The sequence below is a fragment of the Stomoxys calcitrans genome, chromosome 5 (genome assembly GCF_963082655.1).
Source record: "Stomoxys calcitrans chromosome 5, idStoCalc2.1, whole genome shotgun sequence".
Lineage (NCBI taxonomy): Eukaryota > Metazoa > Arthropoda > Insecta > Diptera > Muscidae > Stomoxys > Stomoxys calcitrans.
In genome coordinates this window covers 66591745-66599958 of record NC_081556.1, presented here as the reverse complement: position 1 = coordinate 66599958, position 8214 = coordinate 66591745, and positions in this window count along the sequence as shown.

The following is an 8214-nucleotide window of genomic DNA, read 5'->3' as shown; positions in this document are numbered from 1 at the left end:
TTTATATGAAGTCCTACTGCGTTTTTCGGCATATTTAAATTTAAAGACCTTAATCTCATGAACTGCGCTAATCTTGCTATTAATTTAAATGGGGTGTTGAAACTCTTCGGTACGACAACACGTAAATTTGGACTTGGAGTGCTTGTAACATTTGGAGATTTCGGCGAGTTTAAAGGCCAAAAAAATTGATTCGTGGCAGACGGAAATTCAGTGGTTGATTTGTTGACATCGGTAGTTTTTAAGTTGGATGTACTTGTAGGGAGTATCCAGAAGAGCGATTTTCGGAACAGGTACGACATGTATTTCATCGTTTACCACAGTACGGGCAGCAATATCGGACGGCTTCTTTCTCTTACGTAAAGAATCAGAAGGAGATTGAAGAAGCTGATCCAAACAGGATGTACTATCGAACATTGCTTTTTATTAAGCAACTTTTTTACTGCTTTAATAAAAATAAACAATAACAAGTGAATGTTATTGGACTAAATTGCGTATAAAATATGAAATATATAGCTTAAAAATATAAATATATTTTTTATTAACTGATCCCAGGCTTCGGAAAAAAGAAGAAAAATTGTCCCCTCCGTTATGAAGCTCCTTAATTGACGGGGACATGATCTGCAAAGAGCATTATAAACAAATAAATTTATATACATTTTAAAATGAATCGTAATAAATACCAATTTTAGTATTTTGCGTAGAGTACAACGAAATCTAGATTCACATATTTTATCTTTCGTCGTTAGCCCCGTTTACAAGTCCCTATATCTTTATGTGGATGGTAAGCTATGAAAATAAGATAACTCTAATAATATTTATATGCTATATATACCTCGTTTGCATTATACAATTTCCTCAAATTTGTTGCGTTTGGAACTTGTCAATTCTATTTGATCATATGCTAGTTTTTCCCTTTTTCACTATTTCAGGATAACGTTTTCCAAAATATTTTTTTTTTACTTTGCAATCATACACAGAAAAATCATAGAACTATATTTAACCAATTAAATATGATTAAACTGTTGAGAATTCAATTAAATACACCTTATGCTAAACACTTTGCTCTACTATATTTTAATTTACATTAGTATGCCTTTGTAATATAAAACTCAATTTAACAGATTGTAGGCCTTATGAAATGTAAAATTCTGAAAAAATAGATAATTTTTTTTCTTCATATAAATAATTTTGGGTTTTTTTTTTGAAACTATGGCTAGTAATGACGTATCTTTCCCGCTAGAAAGATTGCGAGGACGAGAAAATTTTGATGTGTGGAAAAGGCAAGCCCAATCTATCTGGTTATTAAACGATGCTGGAAAGGTATTGTGGATAAAGCGGCAGATGCTGATTAAAATGCAAGAGCTTTGGGTGAAATCACACTGATGATCCAGATAATTATGGTCACATGATGAAGAAAGGTAAGAAGCAAATTAAATGTTTGAATTGCAATGGAAATGCAAAGAAATTGTCCTAGCAAATCGAAGTCAAACAACAATGCGGTTACCAAAAAGCATGAGAGCTCAGATGTCTCTAGTAACGTTGCCAGCGCATGTGCAAAAGCAACAAATGATTTTTCAAGTTCGGAATCTGCAAACTCCTGGTATGTCGATAGCGGAGCAAGTAACCACATGACAAATGGGTCGAAACATGTATAACATCCGTGATGCTGTTAATAAAAAAGTAATTGCTGTAAACTAAGAGGTTTGTTACAGTCAAAGACGTGGAGTACGCCCCCAACTTATGGGCTAATTTACTTTCGGTTCGACAAATGACCAAGAATGGAAAAAAGGTATGCTTTGAAGGCGAGAAATGCAACATTTTTAACAAAAAGGGACATGTTTTAGCGACAGCAACAGTGACAGACCTTGTGTTGTATGCGTGAAAGAAAAGCAAACACGAATTGTAAGCAGAGAAGTCGGAGCACGTGCCAAAGACCTCTTGGAAATAGTCCATTCAGATGTAATTGATCCATTGAAAGAATTTTCGTTTTTTGGAGCTCATTTTTTGTTGACTATTGTTGATGATTATTCAAGAAAAGTGTTCGTTTACCCGATCAAGAATAAGCCTGATGTTTTTTCAATTTTTATTGAATTTAAGAAAATGGTTGAAAATCAATGTTCAAAGAAAATCAAGATATTACGATCGGATAACGGAGGAGAATACACTGGGAACAATTTTTCTAAATTTTTGCAAGAAAATGGAATAATGCATCAGAAGTCGTGTCCTTGTACACCCGAACAAAATGGAGTAGCCGAACGAATAAATAGGTCAATTATAGAAAGAGTAAGATGCATGTTAATTGATAGTGGTCTTGACCAACGTTTTTGGGCAGAAGCTGCTGCGACCACTTCGTACTTAATAAATAGAATACCTTGTCGTGGAGACAAAAGATTACCTGAGGAAACATGGTGTGGTCGAAAACCAAGTTTAAAACATTTGAAAGTTTTCGGATGTCCAGCACTAGTTTACGTACCGAAACAAAGAAGATCTAAACTAGATTCGAAGTCGTCAGAATGTTTAATGGTGGGATAAGCTCTGAACGCAAAGCTTACCGTTTATTTGATCCAAGTGACAAAAAAATAATAATAAGTCGTGACGTAGTATTTCTTCAGCATTCCAGAGTCAATATGAAAAAACGTCGTCTACTTTGTACAACGCTGAATTAATTCAAATTCTAGATGAAATTGTGCCAGAGCAAATTTTAATTCTGAGTCAACTATAATATTAGACGGTCAGAAAGAAAAGCAAACAGAAATCATTCATCAACTGCATTTTCTGGAATGGAATATGTTTCGTCAGACCCTCAGAATTTGAAAGAAGCGAAGTTTTCCTAAGGTGTGCAAAATTGGAAGGCTGCCATGCGCGATATGTGGAATTTAGTTGATCTGTCAATAGGATCTAAAGCAGTCAAATCAACATGGGTTTTTAAGGCAAAGAATGACTCAGATGGAAATCCGCAAACTCAACAAGGCACTCTATGGTTTAAAACAATCTGGGAGAGTATGGAATGAAACAATAAGTAAAGTTCTAATTGATATGGATTTTGTGAGAGTAGATGTTGATCAATGCGTTTACTCGAAGGTATCAGAAGACAAGAAAATATTTTCCAATGACGTAAACGAGACTAAGTCAGTCAAAAACATTCTTTCAAATAATTTTATATTGAAAGATATGGGAGAAGTTTCATACGTGCTTGGCATGGGAATATCTCGGAGTGAAGATGGAATTAAAATTGATCAATCGAAATATTTGTCCGGCGTACTAATACGTTTTGGAATGAATGATTGTAATCCATCATCAACACCCATGGACTACAATAAGAAATTAACGGAAACTACGTCCCCAAAAACCGAAGCTGAGAAGGAGAAAATGTCGAAAATTCCATACATGGAAGCAATTGGTTGCTTATTCTTTGCCGCGCAGGTATCACGTCCCGACAAATATAACGATGTGAATGTTCTGAGCCGCTACAGTACACTGGGAAGCAGTAAAGCGGATAATGAGATATGTGAAAGGAACCATGTAGAAAGTGGCTTCAAACAATAAATATTCATCAAGGACAAAGCATGTCGATAATAAAGCCAAATTTATCAAAGAGAAAATTGAGAATCGCAAAACTTTCTTGAAGTATATTTCAACAAAAGAAATGGGTGCTGATGTTTTCACTAAGCCAGTAACACCACAAAAATTGGAATATTTTAAAGAAAAATTTCGCGTTGATTAATTCGTTATAAGTCATATACAATTAAATATAGTTTTAACGAAATATTTCATTCAGGTAGAGAGTTGAAAATTGAATGAAGTACACCTTATGCTAAACACTTTGCTTTACTATATTAAAATTTACATTAGTATGCCATTGTAATATATAAAACTCTTTGTCAAATATGTAATACTATTCTAGAGTTCAGTTCAATAAACGAATTCAATTTAATATGAACGATTATGAAAAAACTTTTCAAACAAAATGTTAATTGCATAAATAATTTTTGACATAGAAATTCGATTTTCTTCTGTATCACGGCAAGCGATTGGTAAAGAAGGCATACGTTGAACACATGTTTAATTGTACGTATGAAATTGTTATTAAATAGTATAAATTCTGGATAGATCAATATTATATTGTGTTCCCTTTTGTTTATTTATTTAATTAATACCTACACAACAAGATTACATCTTATAGTTATAGTGCAGGCTTCCAAATGATTTTATGGAAGCATTGTATAGATCTAATTCTAACTCGATCTCTACTATCACTCATATTCGTTGCGAAAAGAAGTGAGACTGTGTCATATCTATGCCTCGCTTTTATTTTATACATATATAAAGTGGGGTGGGTAGACAGAAAATTATCAAGAGAAATAGAAAGTGTAGTTTTTTTTTCTCTCTAAAACATATAAACTATTTTATTATAATGAAAATAGCGAAAAGCAGAAAAATTAGGATATAAACAAATAGAATTGACAACAAATTGGAGAAAATTATATATCAAAAGTGGTATTTATTACATATAAATGTAATTAGTATTATCTTATTTTAATAGTTTATCCATATCCACATAGATATTGACTTGAAATATGGCACATTGAGCCTCATGTCCACTTGTATATTTTATTTTCTTATGACATAAACTAATACAACAAAACTTAAAACAGTTTTATAGGAGGTCTGTTTGACAGTTCCATGAAGGATATTTTATTTGAAAACAATTTAATATGGGGTTGCTTTCATCGGACTGACTACATAAACAGCTGATTTTTATATATTTTTGTCAGAAGAAGTACAGCACGCTCTAATCGAAAAAATATTATCTGCTATTTTAATAAGTTACTTTCATATGTTAGTTTCATTCGTATCATTCTATGTGTGCAAATTTAACACATGCAAAATAATAGGACCTTTACTAAACGGCTTATCTCATCCTTGTCTATTATCGCCGATTAATTAATTAATGATTTTGTTGTGAAAAACGTGTAAAATAGAAACCATTTGGTTTCTATTTTACACGTTTCTCATTCAATCTGAGTGAAAATTATAAAGAAAGGAAGAATGCTAAAAACTCTTCAAGGGCGAAAACCACAAGTCACCCGATGATTGGGACGTCTAAAGGCTGAGCTATGAAAATACAAGGGCGAGCTGAGAAAGACTCAGAACGAGTCCTAGGAGGAATTCTGTAGCTACGTTGAGGAAGTATCTGAGGCCTCTTGGCTAAGGAAGCTCCTATCCTCGAGACCTATTACGGAGGGGTATATTCAGGAATGGACAATGTCTAGTGAGTAAATACCAGAACTACTCGTTGATACACATTTCTCGGAAAACTCTCCAACGGCCAACGTGGCGCCATAAGAGGTTGTCACTGGAATGCATTCGTCAGAGGATATTGGGGAAATTGTGTCTGAATGGAAAATCCTTTGGGCGATAAAAAGTTTCAACTCCTTTACGTCTCCAGGCCTTGATGATATATCACCGGTTGGATTACAAGCTGTGTCCGACAGACTGGCTCCTTAGCTTAGGGAGATACACTCTGCTTGTATCAGCATGTTGCGTATACCTGTAAGATGGAGGGGAAAAATGCACCTTATAGGGAGCTCCCATTATTTTTTGCACCACCCCAGGAATACAAATCTGAAGTCCGTTTTTTGGAGCAAAGGCTCCTGGGAAGTGGTCCGACCTAGGCAATATAGGTATCAAATGAAAGGTATTATCGAGTAGAATACTTATATGGAAGAAAATGTGATTATCCAAAAACATGTCCAAAAATTGGAACCAAGTAGGACCTACGGGGTCTTGAGAATTTTTAATCCTGAAAGATATTACCCAGTAGATTTCCAATATGAAAGATAATGTGAGTAAATAGCGTCGGCATTTAAAATCATTTTCACATTTAGTCAAAACTACGAATATCATAATGCTTTAACCTACCAAACATAATAGTTAATAAAAAAAACAAAAAATTGGTACTTGTTTGGTGATTCTTAAGAAAAAGCGGCGCAGGCGAAAGAAGTAAGAGATCTATTAGATTCGTGTTCCTGGGATCAATCTACAGTTACATACCAAATTTTAGCAAAATCGGAGGTGCGCCCTATAAAGTGGAGGGAGTTATTTTCATTTTAAAAGCAAGAAAACTTTAGCACTCGAAGGCAAAAGATTGTCATCCTATTAGTTTGTGTGGATAAAAAGATATTTTAGGGCAAAAACCCTAGAGATAGCCTGTTTCGGCAACAGCATGCATATAGTAAGGGCAAGTTCACTGAAATAGCCCGTCACGACCTAGTCGCTTACATAGGGGTTCTCTCGCTGTCAAGGAATATATAATGGTAGAATTTTTTGACATTGAAGATGCTTTCAACAAGGTAAAACCGACGTCAATCATGAAGGAGTTGAAGTTTCTAGGCATATACTCTACCGTAAGAAAGTTTATTAATAACTTTCTTAGTAAATGATGCATTACGGAAGTCTTGGGATCTGTGGATCTAAACAGATAAGACAGCGGAGGAACACCTCAAGGAGGTGTACTGTCTCCTCTACTTTTGAATGTAGCCATTAACAATATATTTTTGTCTTTGGAAGAAAAGGTTGTAAAAGTGATCGCGTATGCTGATGACGTGGCAATTGCAAAACCTGGATATAATTTAGGAACCTCTACGTACGACAGCGAATTGGGCTACCGAAAGTGATCTAGGCCTAAATCCGTGCAAGAAAGTATTAGTTATTTTCAGCAGGAGATAAAAGTTACCTACAATGGCACTTGCCTTCTTGGGAGGAGAAAGGATATTGAACTTCAAATTCCACATTTTGCAAAGGGCAAAAAAAGGAAACTTTTGCCCTATACACCTGCAAGAGAGCTAAAGGAAAACCGTGTGTCACTGGGAATATACTGCAGTTGTCAGACTTCTAACGCTATATGGTGTTGTGGTCTGGTGGACGGCGCTTCAAAAGTTCACCAGTTGTTCAGTACTCAGCCGGGTCCACAGGATGGCTTGTTTGTGCATAACAGCCGGATTGAGGACGACTCCATCTGATGAGCTGAATTTAGTGCTACACCTAATGCCTCTGGACATCGTGGCTAGGACTTATATGCAGATGATTCCAAATTAGACGAACATGTGGGGTTTGGGGTGTACTCTGAAGATCTTGGACTGGTCATATCGAGAAGGTTACCCAACCACTGCAATGTGAATCAAGCGGAGATCCTTACAAATAAAGAACTGGTCGAATGGCTAAGATATAATGTCATACAACGATTGACATAAATATCTTCTCAGTCAGCCATTAAATCCCTGGTGAAAGTATTTCTGAATTCAGAAACCACCCTTGACTCTCGCAGAAATCTCAAGCAGATGGCTGAACAGTTCAAAATTGAATTGTTTTGGCTGCCGAGCCACAGAGATATCCGAGGGGATTGTTGTGGGCATTCTAAATTATGTGGTCTGGTCTAGACTTGAAGAGGTCTACCGCTTTGCTGTCGCTGGCAAGAACGGACGTCTGGCAAGAAAGGAGTCAATGTGTCCGTCATGACAGGTCACTGTCTAATCGGAAAACATGCTGACAGACTGAAGGTTGCCAACAACGACTTTTGCAGAAGCTGTGAGAACATCGAAGAAGAAGAGGCTATAGAACACCTGCAGTGTGTGTGACAGTCAGAAGAAGTTCCACTCTAGGTTCTCATTTTTATACCCTCCACCACTAATGCAAATTTCGTCATTCTGTTTGTAACACCTCGAAATATGCGTCTGAGACCCCAAAAAGTATATATATATTCTTTATCGTCATGTCATTTTAAGTCGATCTAGCCATGTCCGTCCGTCTGTCGGTTGAAAGCACGCTAACTTTCGAAGGAGTAAAGCTAGCCGCTTGAAATTTTGCACAAATACTTTTATTAGTGTAGGTCGGTTGGGATTGTAAATGGGCCAGATTGGACCATGTTTTGATATAGCTGCCATATAAACCGATCTTGGGTCTTGACTTCTTGAGCCTCTAGAGGGCGCAATTCTCGTTCGATTTAATTTTTTTTTTGCACGTGGTGTTTTAATATCACTTCCAACCACTGCGTTAAGTACGGTTCGAATCAGTCAATGTTTTGATATAGCCGCCATATAAACCGATCTTGGGTCTTGAATTCTTGAGCTTCTAGAGTGCGTAATTCTCATCCGATTAGGCTGAAAATTTGCATGAGGTGTTTTGGTATGACTAAGCTGATATAGCTGCTATATA